At 33.8% G+C, this 23,333-nt stretch overlaps 1 protein-coding gene across 19 annotated transcripts in view; it reads right to left on the bottom strand.

The window, feature by feature from the left end:
- Positions 1–23,333, bottom strand: part of Sox6 (SRY-box transcription factor 6) — a 570,577-nt gene that overhangs the window by 420,172 nt on the left and 127,072 nt on the right. Inside the window, exon 3 of one of the 19 annotated variants that reach the window (XM_077798165.1) lies at positions 18,882–18,960. The exons of the other annotated variants lie outside the window; for them this stretch is intronic. The gene's annotated coding sequence lies outside the window, so the exon portion shown is untranslated. The remainder of the gene's footprint in view (positions 1–18,881; positions 18,961–23,333) is intronic. 19 annotated transcript variants of the gene reach the window in all.

The following is a 23,333-nucleotide window of genomic DNA, read 5'->3' as shown; positions in this document are numbered from 1 at the left end:
ATAACACTAAATCATTCCCAATAGTGTTTTCTAATAATAATAATATACTCTTCTCTTATCAACATTACCTATATTTTCACTCACTCACTGGGTGCTTACTATCTGCCAAGCACTGTAAGTGACACAGAACCAGAGGTACTTTCTTCCATTTGGGGGACTAAGGAATCTGACAGAACATCACAACTATGACAAAGCTACTACCAAGGACTGTAATCTAGGTTAATAATGGATGGACAGGGTGAGATACATAATATAGAGATAAAATAGAAACAATATTGTCGGCCTCTCACTCTGAACCATAGAATGAAGAGTCAAAACCTAAGAAAATATAATGCCCCTTCATAAAGGACCAATTCAATGACCCTAATGCCAGATTTGCTGAGAAACTTGAAGTACTGTCCTGCCTAAAGAAAGGAATTAAGCAATAACACAGAACTGAAAAATCTAAATGTACTTTTTAAAAATCCATATTTTGGCACTTTTAGGCCAACTATTACAATCTGATTGACAAGAAAGTAATTGGCAAAATATTTACTTTGGGCTTCCTCCAGAGAATAACTGCACTGCCTCCTAGCCATCCACCCCTCCGGCCCCTCCCATTAAAGGATGGCATATTTTCTATCTGAAAGATGCAGACACAGGGCTATAGTATGACTAATTCCATAAAAATTTCACAACTGCTACTGAGATTGTAGAAGTATGAGGTCAGGCATGTATGACCTGTCCCCACCCTATAGGCCAGTTCAGGTTTTCCCTGATAGATAATACCACAGTCTTCAGAACTTAAAAGGATTCTCTTCTCCAAGAAAACCAAGTTCTACACACACACACACACACACACACACACACACACACACACACCAAAAAAAAAAAATGTAGACAGGGATAGAACAGAATGCAAGAAAAGGAAAGAAGAAAAACATTTTTAAAGCAAATGTCCAACAACTTAATTTGGAAAATAATTATTTCATATTAGACTTTTAATTCTTATATTTAAATATATTGTTATTTTTAAAACATTAAATGCCCTAACTACTTTTATAAAAAAGAAATTTAAATATACTCACAGAACATAACTCACTAAACCTTATGCAGATATTAGTGCAAAGCAATTGCAATAATTTAAATTTATTTTCAATTTTCATGCAAAAAGATCCTCCATTTATCTCTCATGGTATATAATTTTAAAGTACCTTGTCCACTATAAGTTATTTCTCTTATTCTGTAACTGGCATACTCTCATTTTACCCACAAATGAATAAAACATTTTGAAAAGTCCTTTAAACAAACTCTAACATTCCTGATGCCACACTCAAAAAATCTGATAAAATTAAGGGAAAAATGTGTTTTTATTTCCTGGATTACTTACTCATCCAAGTACCCTTGCACATTATTCTTTGCTTCTAAATGCTGAGAATCTTTCTTTTGTACATTACAATCACAAGCATCAAAAAATGTATTTTGCCCTCCACTACAGTATCCTAGTAAAACTATTGAAACTGATGCACACAAGGCAGGAATCATGCCAGTGAGAATACAAACACTGGATAGCAAACACTCTTGGATTAATATTTCTCTACCTTCTTTAGATAAAAATCCAGAAAATAGATCATTTAAACAAGTGTGATAGTTCATTTCTTATGCTAACATGTAAGAAGAGAAAAATAGCTGAGGATCCAAATGCATTGTGAAAGATTGGAGAATTTAAGATCAAAACTTTTTATCTTAAGAACATGGGACTCCTACATAGGTAATGTTAGCACAACAAGATTAATTGTTAATTTAAATACTATTAAATGTTTCTATAGTCAGGACAGAAGATAACAATTAGCCTTAAGAAAAGTGTATTAGAAATAAGAGAAATGGGAAGAAGTGACAAATGTCTAGCCTAAGGCACATTTCAATCTGGCAGACTTCTCCAGGTATTCCTAATAGCATTCAATAGACCAGACATTCTTGGCTTTCTCATCTATTTCCGTGGCATTTGAAAAACAAAAACAAAACAAAAAAATTAAAAAAGAAAAAATGGTAAATAAAGGGCAGGGGTGGAGGGAACCTGGATGCCAGACTTCAAACAGTTAAGCACAAGTACCTTCAACTAATATGGAAAGTTAAACAGAAATTTTTAACAAGCTGGCACCCGCTCACATAATGAGATGCATTGTCAGTCCTCACTAAGTGAAATATTTGTGTTGCCATGCAGCTAAACAAATGCCTTTCTTCACTTTCACTTAAGACAGCCTATTTCTCTAAACAGTAGAGGCAGGCCTAGCCAGTAACATGTGTAGTCGGGGCAGCATGCTTCTTGCAGTCCCACAAAAGGAAGATTTATATTAACATTTCAAATTCATTGGGAACTATAGAAACTCCATGCATTAAAGCCAACGTAAAATTTCTGTTATTTTAATACCTTCACTTATCGATCAATGCAACTTGGTACAGAATAAAGTAATACAGTAGTATTAAAATCACTAAACATTCAAGAATGTAGCAACATTTTTTCACATCATTTGCACATTACTATTCATAATGCTACGGCGATCTCCTATATAAAATATGATGAATTCACAAGTATGATTATCAAATTTATGGTGTGTGCTCACTACACCACACATTATGGTTTCTTAGCTTGTTTGCCCTAAAGTAACAAAGATTTGCATAGAGTTTAAATGAGTATGGTCTATACAAACTATAGTTAAAATATTATTACAGTTATATGCTTTTCCATATAAACCAGTAAAAAAAAACATATTTCTTTCTTCTTTAGGGCAGTATTTTATTACAATTAAATGAAAAGCTTAGCTCTGCTATTTCTCTGAAAACAAAATCAAGACCAAAAGAGAGAGAGTTCAAGAATTAGAATTGAAATTCATAGTGAAGAATATTAAAAATAAATTTAAAACCCAAAGTTTAACTAAATATCTTGTTTTGTCTCTAAAGTAAGAGCATTGTTTCTCCAAGAAGAAAAGAAATATTTTTTTTAAAGTCCCACATAGCTAACATCTAGACAATAATGATGAAAAAGATACAGCCAGATTTTTCTTGTCTTTAAATTGCTGTTTGGGGCAACCTAGTATCTTAAACTTCATTTACAGAGCCTCTCCCATTGCTACTATTAGGACCATGGCATCAGTTTTCCATCTGCCCAAATCAGTTTAGGGTTCCCTGTACTTTGTAAGTGGTTTTCTACAAGGTTCAAAGTCAGAGAATATTCCAGAGTATTATTCTCTTTGGGTTTAAGAAACATTCCCACATAAGAAGGAAAAGGAACAGAATCATCTTTAAATTTTTTTCTGAGATTTCTCAAAATGAATCAAACTCAAAAGTAATTCTACAATTTTGTTTTTAAACATTAATTGGTAAATACATTGTATCCTGAATAATGTACACCTAATTGACAGTTGTCACAAAGGTAATTGTTCTCTTCTTACTCTGACCTTTTTAAGCTCTTGCTCCAGTGAAAAGTTAAACCATGCTTGAAATAAAAGAAACAAGACAAGACAAAAGAATAAAAATAAATTCTCCAGAGTGAATATAAATTGAAGGAAAGGTCAAAAAATGACTAAGACTAGTGTGATACAATTATTAAGATTTTTTTTCAAGGAAGGTAATTTTTTTCTTGTCTAATTCTGGATTGCATTTGCTTTCCATGAGTATTTAAAGAAAACTTTGTAAACCCATCCAACTTGAGACAACAGCAGTAGACTACATTTTCCAAAGGGAAGTCTAAAATAAGTGAAAATGTGTATTCCTTTCCATTCTCATAAAATTTCAACATTGAAGCTGACATTTAAAGATGACTAGTTTCTGTGGCAAAGGGGTACATTCAATACAACTTCCCAAACATTCAAGCACAAAGTACATCTGGGCAGAACACTGCCTGGTCTAATGTTAACCTCTTCTAGAGAACTATAACTGGGAAAAGAAAGCAGATAGAAGTCAGGATTGTCATTTTAGAAGATTTTCACAAACTAGTTTTTAAAAAAATAATTTCTCTTCAGTGTTAAGACATCCTGTGTCAAGGTAACTAAGCTGGGTGAGAAATTGATTTTGTATTGCATTTTTCAACCTCTCTTGAATATCAGAAAAGTTAATCCTTTGGGCAATTCACTGCTTAGAATACAGCATTGTTTGGCTTATTCCATATGTACTTCAGGGTAATTTATCAAAGGTGTCCACAAGTGGGAGACATAAAACAGACCAAGGACATTACGTCTTTCAACCTCAGTAGCACTTAGCAGATTCCTGGACCTCCGAGGTCTAACAGACTTAACCAAGACTTTTTATACAATCAGGTGAAGAGGGACAGGCTAGTCAGCAGATGTCTTATTCAGATAAAAAGAGAATATTTTAGTGACAATGTGAGGAGAAAAATGGCAAAATTGATACAAACTCATTGAACCATCTCTCCCTTTTGCTCTGAAGAACTCAACCTCAAATCTAACACAGGACATTAACTATATTCTTGAGCAAATATGAAGACAATCATACATATTGAGTTACAAGCACACCAAAATAAAATACTCAGAAGAAATCAGCACATCTTTGTTAAGTAAGATAACACATCTGAACTCTCTAAAGACTTAACACAAACACAATGGCTATATATTTATATTCTAATCTCGTAAAAAGAAAGATGTGAAATGGAAAGATTTTTGCAGTATTGCTGGGCAATTTATCCTTGATTTCATTTCTGACTTAATATTGGCTTCTAGTAAGTCTATTTCATTGCATATAAGACATAGAAAATGTACAAACAAGAGATGGTTATTAATAATCTGGACTGTTCTGTTTTTACACTCCTAAAGAAGTAAAAGAATTGTCATGGGAACAAAACTAATAAGCATTTGTTAATGTTAATCCAGTTCCTATATGTGATGCTTCAAAATGACCATCACCTCAATGAAACTTGTTTAGAAAGAGACATAATAAGGAAGAGATGCAATAAGACAAAAGGAATCAAACTAGATTGTAGTTTTGACTTGAAATCTGGAGGAATATGATTGTTCTTTCTCTTTTCAAAGATCAACTTTAAAAAAATAAAAATAGTATTCAGTTATCTTAGACCACATATCAACCAAAAAAAAAAAGTTGTGAATGAAGAAAGTTTACAAAGGCACTGTTAAATATTGGAGTGGAAACACTGTAGGAATTAGTCAGAGCCAGTTTAGACATTGCCCAACTTACTTTCCAACCATCTGTATCAAATATGCTTCATTAAAATAGAACCATATGGAAAATAAGCCAGCAATTAACACAGCTTCTGCATGTGCCTCTAATACAGTAGATTTCAAACTTTTAGTGAAACTAAACTACTTCCATGTTGTTGCTATGTATAATTTGGCAGCAGTCCCTAGACTTGCTTCATCCTCTACACCATGTCATATCAAGATCTTTCAGGGTAATTGAAATAAGCACATCTGAAAATAATTAAGTATTTTATCATTTTTCTTCAGCTGGTATCAGCCTTTAAAATAAACCCAGGTATGTTAAAACAATCAGTGAAGTGTCAACAATCTGATGACAACAAACCCTAACCCTATATGAATGATTTTTTAAAATCTACTTGTACTTTATGTACTTTTTATCAACAGTTTTTACATTCCACAGTTAATGTCTACTGCTAATGGAAATAAGCATTGTAATTAGTTTTCATTAACATCCCAAATCATTTCAAACCTCAGAAACTCTAGCACCATGATTTGTGCAAAGGATTGGCATAAAATAGTTTCATTACTATCACTACCAACAAACAAGAAATAGAACACCATGTCTGGTACTAGTGAGACAAATAATAAGACATACTTCTGGTCCTCAGTGGCCTTAAAATCTAGTTGGTGAGATTAAATATATGTGAATCAGTAAGAGATTGAATGAGAGTAATGCAAATAGAAAAAAAAGTTCCTTTTAATGAGTGACTTTCTTTCTTTCTCACTTTCTTTCCCTCCACATAGGATGGTTATGTACCATTAGTCTGTTTATTAATGCTCAAGGATGCTCAGTTAAAGGAGCAAGTAGACTGCAAATCTAGGCAAAACTGCTTACTAAGCCATGTATCCTGGCATAGGGCTGTAATCTTCTCAGGAAAAGGCAGCTAGAATGAAAGATTTTGCCAACTCTTCAGGTCATGCTACCGAAGGAGATTATGTCTAACCCCAAAATGGGGGATCCCCTAATTTAGGTATCCATAGTATGTACTGCTTTCTGTGGCTACTACTCTAGTCTAAGCAATGTCATTTCATCTAAACACCTTTGTTTGAGCCTCCTACCTGGTGTCCCTGATCCCATACCTGCTTTTATGTAGTCTATTCATAGAAGAGTGATTCTTTTTAAGATATGAATTACCACACCTTGTTTCTCTCTTAAATCCCCCCCCGACTTCCTATCTCATATCTCACTCAGAATAAAAGTCAGTCTTCATCAAGGTCTCGAGGACACTACTTGATCTGGCCATCAGCTATCTATTTCCAACTTCCCTTTTATGCACTCATTTAGCTCTAAGCACACCATTGGTACCAATTCTTCTTTGAACAACCAAGCACCTTTCATTTCAATGCCTTTCTGCACATTTCCGCCTTTACCTGAAAGCTCTTCCCCTAGTAACTTGCATGGTTTGCTCTCTCACTGCATTCAAGTTTCTGATCAAAGTTTCCATATCAAAGAGACCCGCTCTGACAACCTTATGCAAAATAGCCACTCCATCACTCTCAATAAATATTTACTAAATAAGTAGATGAATGAATGAAAGTAACTAGAAAATAAATTTCTTAGTAGCATTTATTCTCGTCTGTTTTATTTCTCTTATATTTTCCAGCTTCTATAATAGTGCTTTAAATGCAACGAACACTGAACAAACTTTTGAAGAATTAGCAAGTGACTGCTGAAGTGACACATAAAGGAAGTAGAATCAACACATTACTAGCATTTCAAGTTTGAGTGACTGAGTGCTGGTCTCACTATCAAACACACAAAGGCCTAAAAGAGATTGATTTAGGAAAAAGATAGTGAACTTTGAGAATTTGAAGTGACAATGGTACATCCATGTAGAAATATAGAGTCAAACAGGAAGAAGTAAAAAGCTCAGGACTGAGCTGGGAAAAGTAGATGTTACATTCTTTCATGTAGAGTTAAAAGGCATTAGGACAAATTAGACCTCCAAGAGAGAATAAAAAGTAAAAGTAGCAGACAAGGGACAAAACTTGGAAATGCATAAATTTGGTTTATGAACAGAAAAAGTGGATTAATAAAAAAAAAAAAAAAGCCAGGTGCACTGGCACCTGCATGTAATCGCAGCGGCTCAGGAAGCTGAGACAGGAGGATCACGAATTCAAAGCCAGCCTCAGAAACAGCAAGGCATTAAGCAACTCAGTAAGACCCAGTCTCTAAATAAAGTACAAAATAGGGCTGGAGATGTGGCTCAGTGGTTAAGTGCCCCTAAATTCAATCCCGGTCCCCACCCTCCCACGTGAAAAAAAGACTAAGGACTAGGGTCATAGCATTGTGGTAGAGCACTTGCCAAATGTGTGAGGCAGTGGGTTCGATTCTCAGCATGGCACATAAATAATATGAAATAAAGGCCCAATGATAACTAAAAGAAAAAAAAAAGGATAAATAGAAATATTTGCTTACTAAAAACTTACTGAAAATTTACTTACATGTTCAGTACTGTGCTGAACTATTTTTAGTCAATAATATCAACTGCTACAGAAAGTGAAAAGAACAAGAGCTGCGAAAGACTTTAAATGTGGGAATGGGCAATCTAGTAATCTTGAAGGCAGATTACAATAGTTAGTCAGAATCAAATGGAAACTTGATGCCAATGGATTGAGAAGTAAGAGGATATAGTCAGAAAATAAATACTATTCTTTTAAGATGCACACACACATACACACACAAACACATACACATACATATTAGATGCAGTTGAACACAATACCTTTATTTATTTATTTTTATGTTGTGTTGAGGATCGAACCCGGGGCCTCACAAGTGCTAGGTGAGTGCTCTACCACTGAGCCACACCCCAGCCCTCTTTTAAGATATTTTGACAGTAAAAGGAAGACAGTAAGAAATAAGAATATTTTAAGGGTTACCACAGTTGAGAAAAACTGTCCTAAGAAATCTGAATTATTTGTGCAGAGTCCAATATATCAAATAACTCACTCAAGTTTACAAAGCCAAAAAGAGGCAAAACAGGAATTAGAACCTGAATCTACAATACTATGAAAAAGAAGAGATCTTCTCTAGAGGGAATGGGAAGGGGCGGGAGAAGCACAAGTGGAGATATCACATCATGAAAATAGATGTAACATTTCTTTGAGAAGAAAATATTATGAAATGGTAAAACAACAAGAGCTACTGTGAAGTGAAAAACCAAAAATATTAAGGCCTAAATTCCTAAGAATAAAATACACAAAGTTCTATTTCAGAGGGAAATATCTAAGTTACACACCTGTACTAAGGGCCAAGAAGTCAAGAGAGATTCTCTGCTTCTCACTGGTCATATTGCACTGAGGAAAAATTACCTGAGAGTACCTGGTGAGAAAAATATTTGGGGGAGAAGGAAGTGCTGAGTGAAAGATCAAAAGGGACTAGAGGAAAAAAATTATGTAGGACTTATTGACTGTGTTCTGTTTCCCAGGAAACAGACTGGATACGTCAAAGCAATGGTCAGTATTGGGGTTGCAAGGCAAACATATTTGCAGGACTAGGTTCTGTTGAAAGCTACTGTGAAATTTACCCAACCAGATTTAAGACCAGAGATTTCTTTTCCTCCCCCCTCTGACCTGTTCTAGTTCATAGTAAATTTGTTTTGAACCACTTATTATTTCTGATATCTGTCTCCCCTTCAACCATGTTTTTTTTTTTCATCCCTTTTATATGGCACTGACCCAAAACTTTGTTCCCTTATCAAAAACTTGTCTAATAAAAATCTGATATCTCTACCCTGCATCTGAGTACACAGGATGTGATTAAGAAGATGGACTTTGGATTGAGTACAGCTTGATTTCAAATCATTATTCCATTCATTCATTCAGTAAATATTTGCTGAACATCTACCATGTGCTCAACAACCATTGTTGTTGTTCCTAAGGACATAGCTTCAAACAAAATAAGATCTCTGCTCTCAATGAACTTATACTGATGAGGGGAGCAAAGAGTTATAATAAACAATAAGCTCTGCCATTTTTTAGTAATCTGACCCTGAGCAAGTCACTTTAATTCCCTATGCTTCAATTCCTAAACTATAAAATGGAAACAATGAAACTACCTCAAACTATGTATGAGAAATAAATAGAACATGTCAAATAATTAGCATATAATTGTTAGCTCTCTGAACTTTCACCTCACTAGCAACAGTTCTAGAAATATAGCACATACCATTTCATATGCTCTTTCCTTCACCTAAAATATTTTATATATCTTCCATACCCTACTCTAGTCCTTTTAATCTCAGCTCAACCATTACTTCTCTAGGGAAGATTTATCTAACTAGGTCAATAAGAATTACATTGTTCAAAATTAAGATACAACTAGTTTATTTTTTATTCATTTATCTAAGACCCCATCATCCTTTACCTGAATTAATGCAAAAGTCTCCTGCTATGGTCCAAGTGTTTATGTTCCCTCAAAATTCATTTGTTGAAATTTTCATCCCTAAGGTGATTGTATTAGCAGGTTTAGCCTTTGGGGAGTGATTACATCATAGGAGCAAAGCTGCCCTCTAACCTCATGTGAAGTTAGAGTGAGAAAATGGCTATCTACAAGGAAGAAGACCTGTGCCAGACAGGGGATCTGCCAGTGCATGGATTTTGGACTTCCCAGCTTCCAGAAGTGTTAGAAATACATACCTATTGTTTATAACCCACACAGTCTATGGAATTTTGTTATAGTGGCCCAAATAAACTAATATACCCCCTGCAACTAGCCTCCCAGATACAGTCTAAACACAGAAGGAAGCTTAAACCTATTTAAATGGAAGCCAAATCATCTCATTTTTCTGCTGAAACTCCAAATCCCTCTGTTTTTCCATCTTCTTCAGGATAAAAGCCAAAATCCTTACAATGGCTTAAATCATGCACGTCCTCAACATTGGCCTCCTTACTGCTATTTTTCATCTCATACTCATAAATTTTCGCCTCTACTTGAGGACACCGGTTCCCTCTTCTGAAAATAGTCTTCTTATAAATATCTGCATGAATTTTGCTGTCACTTCTTTCTGGTCTCCACTTATCACCTTATCTATGAACCTTTATTGTATTTTATACAATAAAAGAGCAAACTCCCCACCTCAGTACTCTTCACCTCTTTTATACTGCTTGATATTGCTTCATAGCACTCATCATCTTCTGATAGTCTAAAATTCACTTGCTTATTTGTTGGTTTTCAATGTCTCTCTTACCACTGCCTTAAGAATACAAACTTAGGCTGGAGTTGTGGCTCAGTTGTAGAGTGCTTGCCTCACATGTATGAGGCATGGGGTTCGATTCTCAGCACCACATACAAATAAATGAATAAAATAAGAGCTCCATCAACAATTAAAAAAATATTTAAAAGAAAATAATATGTACTTAATAGGACCACGAATTTTGTTTTACTCACTGCTTTATCTACATTGTCTCACGAAGTACATGGCACATAGCAGACTCTATATCTAAGGTGATAAATTCCATAAAACAAGCCAGACAAATTTCTGAAATAAACAATTTTTACAGATGGAAAAAAATTTAAATGTGTTTATTTGGGAAATTATATTATTTTCCTAGTGATACTGTAAAAAATTACCACTATCAGATCAGCTTAAAACAACATCCATGGATAACAAAAAATTTTTAAGTTCCAGTCATCTCATAATAGCTCAGCAAAATCCCAATGTCCTTTGATAATATCCATTCAAACTATAGTTAAGAAGATAAAAGTTTTAAAAATCAAATATTCACATTTACAAACCAGATGAGGAAAAAAAACAGAAAAAGATTTTTTAAAAAAGGAATGTGAAGCATATTAACATTGTTATTGATGACTTAAAATTACTTATCTTCTAGTTTTTAATTTGTTTAAAAATTTTTTATTCTAATTTGTTATATATGATAGCAGAATGCATTACAATTCATATTACACATATAGAGCACAATTTTTTATATCTCTGGTTGTATACTTTTCTAGTGTTTTAATTGTCTTATTTTAGCTCAGATTTTATGTGAAATATTCATCATAGATAACTTTCCCCATTTCTTACATTCTATTGAATTACAAAGGCATTGTCATTGTTATGGTTTGGATGAGGGATCTCCTAAAAGCTCATGTTAGACAATGCAAGAAACTTCAGAGGTGAAATGATTGGGTCATCAGAACCTCATCCTAATCAGTGTGTTAATCCACTAATAAGAATTTACTGGGTGGTAACTACGGGCAGGCAGGATATAGCTGGAGGAGATAGGTCACTGGAGTTGTGCTTTGAGAGTATATATTTTGTCCCTGGTGAGTGAAACACTTTTTCTGATTGCCATGTCCTGCTTCCACCGTGGTGTTCTGCCTCATCTTGGGCCCAGAGCAATGGAGTCAGTAATCTACGGACTGAGACCTCTGAAACTGTGAGTGTCAAATAAACTTTTCCTCCTCTAAAAGTGTTCTTATCAGGTCTTTTGGTCACAGCAGTAAAAAAAAAAGCTGACATTTTTATTATTAAAAACTCTAAAGGTCTCATCCAGTTAGATATAATGAAACATTTTGCATATTCTGCTAGTCACTAAGTTATCCATAGCAAATAAAGTGTGCAATAAGAAAGAAGAGGGAAAGTAAAACAATTTTTTATTTACAAACTAGGAAATGATGCTGCTTGGTAATTTTCACACCAAAATCTTCCTGACAACCAATCACCACCATGTCTTGATAATTTCTCCATATTCAACTAGCATTAGTTTCATATTTTCAGGTCACTTCTTTTACATCTCATCCCTCCACTACTACCAACTCAAAAAAAATAGTTAACTTGATGGATAGAGATGAATAGCAATTTTTAATTTGCACCATTTCATTTTTAAAAATATGTGGGCCAAACCCAGTGACATAGGAATAATGAAAAGATAGCACCACTTTAAAAGTTCTCTAAAAGAGTTCAAAAATCCAATTCTTAATCCAAAGGCACATACCAAGTTATAGTCAAAAGCAGATTTATGGAATTGCTTCAAAGTCAAAGGATTCAAAAGCAATTTATGAATAATACTGAAATAATGTACAAATTAGCTGTTCACATGCTATTACTCTTAAGAGGTATTTTTGTTTTGTTTTGCTTTTTGGTGTTGGGTATTGAACCCAGGAACTTTGTACATATGCATTCTACACTGACCTACACTCTTTAGAGTTTTAAATTTAAAACAAGTTACTTTAAAATGTTAGTTTTTTATTTTTTTTAAGAGAGAGAATTTTAATATTTATTTTTTTAGTTATCGGCGGACACTTTGTTTGTATGTGGTGCTGAGGATCGAACCCGGGCCGCACGCATGCCAGGCAAGCATGCTACTGCTTGAGCCACATCCCCAGCCCAAAATGTTAGTTTTTAATATCAGAATTATTTTAGGTGTATTCAGTGATACATGTTATCTTAATCAAACATCCAGCTTTACATTTGCCTTACTTTTAAGATTTCAAATTTTTACCCAACTATTTATGTAGGACAATAGGTCTCAATCTTTGTGTGAATTAGAATTGTCTGAAGAGTTTTTTAAAATCTCTAGGCATCTAGGAATTTCAATTCAACAGATTAGGGAGGAGCATCAAATGCCTCAATGCAATCAGTTAACACAGTTAGTGATGCTTAAATCATAGTTGGAGAAATGTTCATCGAGAAAAACCAGTAATAAACATTTTCTAACAACTCTTGAGAAAGTTAGACTAATCACAACTTTTAGATTAGCAGTATTAATTTCACCTGAAATGACTGAAGGTGATATTTTTGCCTTCTTCAACCTGAAAACACTAACAATAGCAATTGCAGGCTTTTCATTAACATAGCCATTCATTATTTTTCCATTTTCGTCACTCTTTTTCCCCTTTTTTTCCCATTCTTCTTCCCTTTCCAAGAAAAAGTCCCTCAAGTGAACACTGATTATACCAATTGAATATAAAACATAACATTTGATATCAAACATAGTTATAAATGTATGATGTATAAACAGATGAACTCTAGAATTTGTGGTCTAGACCTTTTAGGGACTGGGTTGTGGCTCAGTGGTAAAGTGCTCGCCTAGCATGCATGAGACACTAGGTTTGATTCTCAGCACCACATAAAAATAAAATAAAGGTATTGTGCTCACCTGCAACTAAAAATATATCTACTTTAAAAAAAAAGACCTTACAGAGTCAGCTAAGCCCTTATAGTGTCCACTAGATTTGGAATATAACCTATAAAAATGCAATCAACTTTCAGCTACAACCACTGGATCATCCTTTTGCCCCTTTAAATTATATTTGGGCCACTTTTTATTAGTCCTATAAATATCAGCTATCTGATTTAATTATTTTGTGCTTGTTTTCCTGTTTTGGATTTGTTTGTTTCTTGGTATGTATTATTTAACCCATCCTTTAACCTCAAAAGACCTAAGAAGGTCACTTTGCCTAATAAAGTTAATAAGTTCATGATATCTATTCTCTATTTGGAGTGAGCCATCAAATAATTGAGCAATATGAGCAGGATAGGGGAATGTTGAACTTGTGTAACAGTAATAGAATATTATGAAAAGGATATAAAGTACAATTTATAAGCCAATAAATGTCACTTTCCTTTAGTTGTGATTAATGTTCAATAGCAAACTAAAATTTAACAACTCCCAGTCATATACAGGACAGTTCAAACTTCTTAATATGACGCAAGGTTCTTGAGGATTTTAAACGAGTGTTCTTCTAGCCTTTGGGTCTATTGCTTTCTCAAAAAAAAAAAAGTAATAATGGTTTAATATTTTGTTTAGTACTTCCCACTTGCCAGGTATTATTGCCAGGCAATTTGTATAGTAACACTATAAATAAATATTATTAGGGCTGGAGATGTGGCTCAAGCGGTAGCGCGGTCGCCTGGCATGAGTGCGGCCGGGGTTCAATCCTCAGCACCACATACAAACAAAGATGTGTCTGCCGAAAAAAAAAAAATATTAAAAAATTCTCTCTCTCTCTCTCTCTCTCTCTCTCTCTAAAAAAAAAAAATTAAAAATAAATAAATAAATATTATTAGCTACAGGTTTTTTTTTCTTTTCTTTCTTTGTTTCTTTTTTTTTTTTTTTTTTTTGGCACCGGGGATTGACCTCAGGGACCCCTGTTTTGCATTTTACTTTGAGACAGGGTCTCACTGAGTTGCTTAGCCCCTTGCTTTTGCTGAGGCTGGCTTTGAACTTGCCTTCCTCCTGTCTCACCAGCCTCTGAGATTCAGGTGTGCACCACCGCGCCCAGTATTAGCTACATTTTAAAGGAGGAAGACATTCAGCATTTTACCTACAATCTCAAAGTAGTATGAAATGAAGTCAAGACTTGAACTCCAGGGCTGGGGATATAGCTTAGTGGTACTGCACTTAACTAGCATGTACAAGGCCCTGGGATCTATCCCTAGCACTACAAAAGAATTTTTTTAAAGATTCAAATTCCAATCTGACTGACCCAAAGTGCATATTCTTATTTATTATATTTTGTACATCTTCTTCAATCCCTCATTCCAACCATAATAAATTAAATCATGCCTTCACATATGCCATACTTTTCAATATCTTCATATTTTTCTCATGTTTTTCCTGCTTCTGGGAGTAGGCTTTAAATTTTATCCCTAAAGACTGATTTGACTTTCAAAAATAGTTACTAAAAAAAAAAGTGCTGATTATATGCCTGCCATTATTCTAGGCACAAGAGACTACTGAGCTTTATAGGAGTTTTATAGAGCTTACATTCTTTAAAAGCCTATTATTTTATCAATACCTGACTGAAAGTCACTGCTTTTATGAAAATTTCATTTATATCTCTTCTTTATTGTGGTATATTACATTGTACTGTATTTATTTACATATTTATCTCACCCTCTAGACCATTAAACTCTTTGACTATAAAGAACCCTTTCTCATTGAGATGTGAATCCCCACTCCTCAGGAGAATACCTGTACATAAGCAAGTGCTCAATAAACAATTAGTAAGCAATAGAAAACTATATTAAATATTTGTCTGATATGCCATATCTATAGTTCACATAAATTAGACATTAAAAATATTTGAGAGAAAAATAACATAATTTATAAAATCTGTCATAGAAAAAAATGGTAATCACAAATATTTAAAGAAATATTTACATTTTTACTTGGGTACTTTTAAATGTACAGGTTTATATTATATGTTATATTAAATATTAGATTGTAGCAATCTAAGTTATGTAATTAATCAATTGCCAGAATATACAACTATTATGCAGCTTCATAATCTAATATATAAGATAAATCACATCATTCACCACAGTTGAAACTTAATATTATTTTTGAGAGCTTAACTGCTCTAGCATTAGCAAAGAAAATAACTATTGATTAAAAATGAAGAACTATAAATACCAATAATTGTGCTGGGTATAAATAATTTGCATATATATATTTAGTCTATCAAATCACATTATTTTAAATATAATCAATTTCTTATGAAGAGGATTATGGTTTTAAGAACTGAAAATTTAGCATTATAACATATTTTAAACTTATTTTTAATGGCTTGCTTATATATATTTTGCAAATTCCAAATTATCATTAAATTTTTTTCACATAAATATATATACATAAAACATCAATTCACAAGCTAACAATTCACAAAGCATGAAATCTATATGTACATTTCCTTATAAGAATCTGAATTATATAATAATATAACCTACTAGTTGTAGAATCATAGAATTTGAGATCTAGAAGGGCCAATGACTGCTATCAAATCACCAGAAGCTAGAAAGAAGCAACAAAGTTTTCAAAGGGATATTAGCCCTGCCAACCCCATAATTTGGGGACTTTTAGTCTCCAGAGTGTTAGACAATAAATTTCTGTTGTTTTATGGTATTTTGTTACAGCAGCCCTAGGAAACTAATACATCTATCCAAAGTCTTTGAGCAAAAATAATTCAAGAAACAAAGGGATAGGAATATATCTCAATTGGTAGAGTGCTTGCCTAAGGAAGCCCTGGATTTGATGCCTTCCACCAAAACACACACACACACACACACACACACAAACACACACACACGAAAACGTGCACACAGAAAACAATTTTTCTTCTTTTTCTGTCTCTTCTTTTGGCTTTCTTCCTCCCATCTCTCTTTCCTGATTGCTTCTCATCTGCTCATAAACATGATTATGTTCTCCATATCCTAAAAAAAAAAATCTTCTCTCAGTGGTCTCCATTATGAAACTGCACTGGTCACTAGTCACTTGCTTCTTCAGCTGCCAATCTTTAGAAAGTATTCTATCCCTCTGTTACTACTTCCCTATTTCATCTTCATACCACAGTTCTTATCCTCTAGCACTTGGCTTTGGCAACAAGCTCCTATTGACAAATCCTCAGTCTTCTAAACTTCTCATATTTTAACATTTGTGTGTAATCAACAGCAATTATTGTTGGTTACTTACTTATTGTTGAAAGTTTCTCCTCTTTTGATTTCTATGACATAAAAACATTTTTTATTTATTTTTCCTCAAGTATTTCTCTAGTGTTCTTTCATTGCTTCTGTCATAACCCTTTACCATTCCCTGAAGTTTTAATCTTAGGGTGTTCTCTTTGTCTCTCTTTTTGTCTCTCTCTCTCCCTCCCAATCTCTTTATAAGGAAATATCAACTTATTATATGGGTTGGTTATGGGGGATTTGTTTTGTTTTGTTTTGTTTTCATTAAGGGGAATCAAACCCAGGTTCTATGGATGTTAGTCAAGCACTCTATCACTGAGCTACTCCCCAGCCCAAATTAGATGATTTTAACTATCATTTCTTTGCAGATAACTCCTAAATATGTATCTCTACTCAGTCACACTTTTATACAATGTTCTTTCAGGATTAAGAACATAGCAAGACAGGTCTAATTTTAAGCCCCAGCACTGTCACCTACTAACCCTGCAACTTCAGATAAGGGCTAGTTTGGATCTTAAATATCCCCCAAAGACCTATGTTTTAAAAGTTTAATCCCCAGCTTGGGAGATAGTAAAAATTTAAAGAGATGGAGCCTAGTAAGAGGTCTTACAGTCGCTGGGGACATATTCTCTAAAGGGACTGTGGGACATGTCCCTATCTTTCACATCTCAGATATTAGGTGAAGAGCTTTTTGTACCACCATGTGCTTCTCTTCATGATGTGCTACCTCACACACCCCAAAACAATGGGACCAACCAGCCATGAATTGAAAGCCACAAGCCAAAATAAATCTTTTCTCTTTTTAAGTTGATTTATTTTAGGTATTTGTGCAATTATGGAAAGCTTATTCACACAGAAAGGTATTTATTTCTCTAAATTTCAGTTTCCTTATTTGTCAAATGGGGTTACTAATAATAACAACTACTACACTGGGTTGTTAGAAATATTGAATGAGAAAATGTGTTCTAAGCAGTGAATTTCTGTGTCTTTTTCAAAAGAAGTCATCAGTAAATGTCACTTTGCTGTTAAGTGTCTGACATCTCCACATAATGGTCCAACTGGCATCTTAAATTCAATATGTATGAAATCATCCCACTTTGCTGCGTCCCCAAACTATGATTGAATCATAATCCTAACCTTCCCTGTGAACAAAGAATACAATCTATTCAAGGCTGTGGGCTCACTTAAGAATGTAAGGGCCTTAAAAATTCTCTCCTTAAAGTATTTCAAACTATAAAATAAAATGAATTTTTTCTACCCAGTTTGTATATATTTGCCCATATCACCACACCCACCTCCACTAGATTGTAAGCTCCATGGCAGCAGAGACATTTTATATACCTTGTAGTACCTAAAAGAGAATTTCATGTAAGTATTGGAAGAATATATGTTTGTATGAATTAAGATTACAATTTTTATAAGTACCTAAATTCACAAGCTAGGTTTAAAGACCAAGTAGTCTAGTCTATCACCACAACAACCCCCATCATTATCATCATAATTAAGAAAATCAACAAATATTGATTGATATTAAGAACCCACCAGCACTCTCCCACAAAAACAATAATAGCAACTATCATTGGGTGAAGGCTTACTGTGTGCTAGGCATTGTTCTCAGCATTTAATATATTAAAATATTCAGCTCTACACTTGCAAACTGTATAACTGTATAATTTGGGAAAATTGTTTAACCTGATAACTACTTAGAAGAGCTGTTTATAGTTTCACATGGAACAATTCACATAAAGTGATTAGTACTGTGCCTGGCATACAGTATATGTTCAATATATGTTAGTTGTTATTATTCTTGTAAAAAATATAAGTGTGTGTATAAGTGTGGGGAAAAACCTTGTTCTTAACTTCAGTCATTGGTAAAAACATAACTGAATAAGCCTGAAAAATTAATGACATTGATTTATGAAACAAACATACTGGTGTAAAGAAAGGTATCAATGAATTTAACAAGAAGAGATAAATGAATTATAGGCCTTTTGGCAATATGTATATGTTTGTGTGTGTGAGTTTGTGTGTATATACACATACATTATTCGTATACATATATATGCAAAATAAATAACAAACTATAACTTAACAATTTGAAAATAAAATATATGAGGTAAAGAGAATATAGAAATAAGTTTAACATATTTTTTCTATACATTAATTTGAAATAATAAGAGACTTTTGGAATTAAAATGACCAAAAACCGAGCCTAACATTTTTAAAGGAAAAAAATTCAAAATTGGGGGATATTTACCTCTTTCATTTATTTTGCTGGACACACTGATTGCAGCATCCTGAGATGGAAGCATATAAAAATGTTTGCAGTTTCTTTCCTAGAAAGAGAATGGAACTAGGTATATGCAGAATTGCACATATAGCAGCATTTTTGTAACCTGGTCAACAGTTTTTATGGATCCTTTACTTTGAAGAATATTAGGTATAGAGAAAATCTTCAATTCTTTCTTAGAACTATATAAATGATACATCAGGCTGTGGAAAGGATCTGGTCTCCTAGGGCCAGGATCTGGTCTAGTTTTTGTCTCGGCTCTTCAATGCTAATCCTTCTACAATTTCAGTGAAAAGGAGAAGGAAAAGAAGGGTCAAATGGCTAGCAGATTTCTCTTCCTTTCCTAGGAAAGAGAGAAGTCCATGATCAGGATATCCTAAGCAACTTGTATAATCTGTAGGTCTAGGAAGGGATCTACTTGCTTCCTCTTTATTTGCAATACTTTCTTCCATATACTGCCTTATAAATTCACAGAAATAATCATAAAATAACCTTGCCCTGACAAGAAGAGTACAGAGGGGGGAGAAAGCACATTGTTATATTCCCCCAGATTCTAGCCAAAAGATATCCACTTTTTCCATCAGTCTAGTAGAAAGGAAAATAGCGAATCTAAATCTCTCCTGTAGATTGATGGAGAGAATAAAATTAAATATCTAGCAGCTGAGTGATCAACAGTGAAAATATGAGCAATATTGCTGCTATTTATCAGAATAATTATGTTACTCTTCTCATTTCTTCTTTTTAAGTTAAAATTTAAAGGGAATATAACATCAAGATACAAAAACAGAGGAACCTTAATTACATCCACTCCAAACACAATCCTACTTCTTTTATTTAAGTTTAATTGTGTTTCTATCTTCTATTTTAAGTAAGATCTCATGCATTCATTTTTCTTGTTAATTATAACAATAAATGACTGATGTGTAATGGCAACTATCAGCTGTTCACTAAAACAAAGGAATTGTATCAGGGCTGACACACATGATTGACTTGATTAGAGAAATGTATATAATGGCCAGTTTTACAATAAAGATCACAGATAAGCAAATTCTTTTTTTTTTAAATTCCTCTAAAGAATACTACATGGACCATCCAATAGATCTGAATGAATACATAGTTACACGTGACCAACAGTACCAAAGAGGACTTTAATCCTTTATCTCCTAAGTTTAGCTACTTCTTTCATGGCAGAGTTCATCTTGAGAGTTCCATTTCATAAGTTTTATTCACAAATTCTTTATGGTAACATTCCCTATGTAAAAATTAAGATTTTCACAATTGAATTTTTTAGCAGGACAGCAGAGTCTATAGTAGTCTTTTCACAGCAAGACTGTCCCAACAATTACTACAGTATGTAATTTCAGTTAAAGCTGCTAACCATAGACTATAATTAAGTTTAATATTCAAGACCTCCTCGATACACCTCTCTATAAAGAGTAAACACAATTTGGCATACAACTGGTATTTCTGAAGTGTCTGAATTCTCCTTCATTCACACAGCTGAACTATTCATTGCACACTTTAAGTTCCACACATAGACACCAAGCATGAAGGAAATGGGAAACATTATGCTAACATGACTATAGTATTGATGAATAAAAAAACATAACCCCAAGGCTAAGCTGCCAAATAAGTAGTGAATTAATTTCTGTAAAGTACTCCAATATTACAAAGGTGTGTTGAAAGGTGTCTGCTCATGTTTCAAATTAAACGCGCTGCTGGTCAGCATTAGCACCTCTGCTTTGAACACCAGCCATTTGCCTATAACACTTCAGGGGCTAGGAAAAACGGATTTGCCGTTCACACTGGAATAATTAGAACATGTCAGGAAGAATTAATTTCCTCATTTTTCAAAAGGATACACAGAAATTACCATGTTATTATATGACAGGGTCCCTTGGAGAATTATATTAAATTTAATTTCTAGCGCAGCCCACACAACAAATTAAAGTCATAAATAAGATGGAAAGAAGCGGGACGCAGAGCATATGTTTATGGCAATGAGTGAAGCCAAGGGACCAGAAACAACTATCTTCATTTCATTTTATTTAAATCAGCCAGACACTGTGTATCTGAATGACAGCACTTGTTAATGGTGCTGAGATTATAGGCTCCTTAATTTTAGAAAACAGAAGCAGTCAGTCAGTGTCTAAAATAGTACATTTCCTACAATGCAAAAATTAGTATAAATTTACTTCCCTTTCAAGTCCATTTCTTTTTGCCCTGCAGCAAGTGTAACAAAGATAAACTTATTTATAATAATACTGTTTCTCTATTCATCTTCTCTTTGGACAATTTTCTTGGGTCAAAAAAATGAAAGAAGTAAAACAGAAGAGTCACCAGGACAAGCAAAATTTTCAAACACTGTCTATCCAGAATAGAAGCTTCCTGCTCCACCCTGTAAATATACATCCATCCATTTGGAGCTGAGAGATAATTTTCCCAAAACAATATTTTGTTTTTCATATTAAAAGAAATTTTTTTTCAGACTACTCATGAAAACGGAGTGAAACTGCAAAGGTTATTGTTCAGCCACCCTAAAAGCACTGTATTTTTTATTCATTAAGACAAATATGTGTGTGGAACAAAAGAGTCTACAGCCCACTATTAGATCTGCCACTCATGTCTAAAGACCCTTCTGCTGCCCTCTATACTTACTTAAAAATCTCTTCTTTTCTCAGAATCACCTCTTTCCTTTCTACTTGAGGCAGGTATAGGCACTCAAGGAAGTATTCTCATTTTTAACCACCTCATCTACTTTGAAATCAACCCAATCCCAGCATGAAAACATTAATAAAATTTTAATAAATGTATTATAAAGTATTAATAATATTTCTCCTTTTACATATGTATACTTTATTTGTTATTTAGGTTATGGGTGAAATAACCAGGCTAGAAGCAAGTTTATAAAATACCTCTTTAATTTTTTTCCTACATAGTTTTAAAAAAAACTTTTTTTAAAAAAAAAGATTCAAGATGTCCTATAGAAATCAACACTCTTGCATTGAGAAATCGGTGTCCTCTCCAACATTTAAGGCTGGTATTTTATACCTACCAATAACCCAAATACTTCAATTAGCAATTATAAAAATAATTTATGTTGTGTTATTTTCCATTCACAGTTTCTTTTTCTTTTTTTCTTAAACTGGGGATTGAACTCAGGTGTACTCTACCACTACAATACAACACCAATCCTCTTTTTTATTTTGAGATAGGGTCTCTATAGTTTGTGGAGTCTTGCCTCAAATTTGCCATCCTCCTGCCTCAGCCTTCTGAGTAGCTAAGATTACAGGTGTGCACCACCATGCCTGGCCTCAGTTTCCTAAGAATGCATAATTACATTGTCTTTTAACATAAAATAGGCACAATGTAAAAAAATGTAAAAAACAACTGCAAAAAAATCAAAGGGGTGGAGTTTTTTTAATTATAAAATGATTTAAAGTTACCAAAGTAAAAGCAATGAAAAAAATACCACAAAACAAAATCATTAAGTATAGCAAATTTTTCCCCTTTTAGCACAAGCTTAATCTCCATATATTCACATAAAATTCTAAATCATAAATGTTCAGATTACTCAGCTCTAGAAACATGCTGGCATTTTATCATGCCAAAAACTGAAGATCTTTTTTTTTTTCTTTTTTTGGTACCAGGAATTGAGCTCAGGGGCACTCAACCACTGAGCCACATCCCCAGCCCTATTTTGTATTTTATTTTAGAGACAGGGTCTTACTGAGTTGCTTAGCGCCTCATCATTGTTGAGACTGGCTTTGAACTTGTGATCCTCCTGCCTCAACCTCCCAAACTGCTGGGATTACAGGCGTGAGCCACCTCCCCAGGCTTGAAGACATTCTTAAAGTGAAAAAGGAGTTTGTACACTTTAAGAAATGACTGTTGTGAAACTGAGCACTCCCTTGGGTGCAACAAACTTTAAGTAATTTGTGAATCAATTAACTGGCGACTCTCTTCATAACACAGATTTCACACTCCCAGGTCACTGCATTATCAGCCTGATACGAATCATAACATTTTGGAGAAAAGTTCATAATTGAAATCATTAATTAATTTAACAGGACTTTTAGTTATGCATTACATTAAACAGCTGTAAAGGAGCAGAGATTAATTAGTTGTTTCTCTGACAATTTTCACTGCTGCTATTACTTGGTGGAAAACTTTTTGACTTGGAAAGCACATCATGCTGTCTGTATTCTGGTAGTGACCTATTCAAGCATTTCAAGTTGAAGGAACATATTTCACTAAAAGGAGGTTTGGAGATTCTGAAGTGTTTCTCTGGGATTAAATAACATCATAACCAACAAATATTGCAAAACTTGACTTTCTCCTTGTGTAAAAATGAAACCTGCATCTAGAATAAAGTTTTAAAGTATACATCATAAGTACCTCATAGAAACAAAGAAACCA

The sequence above is a fragment of the Urocitellus parryii genome, chromosome 4 (genome assembly GCF_045843805.1).
Source record: "Urocitellus parryii isolate mUroPar1 chromosome 4, mUroPar1.hap1, whole genome shotgun sequence".
Lineage (NCBI taxonomy): Eukaryota > Metazoa > Chordata > Mammalia > Rodentia > Sciuridae > Urocitellus > Urocitellus parryii.
The sequence above is the reverse complement of the archived record's forward strand: the minus strand, read 5'-3'. Positions and strand labels throughout refer to the sequence as shown.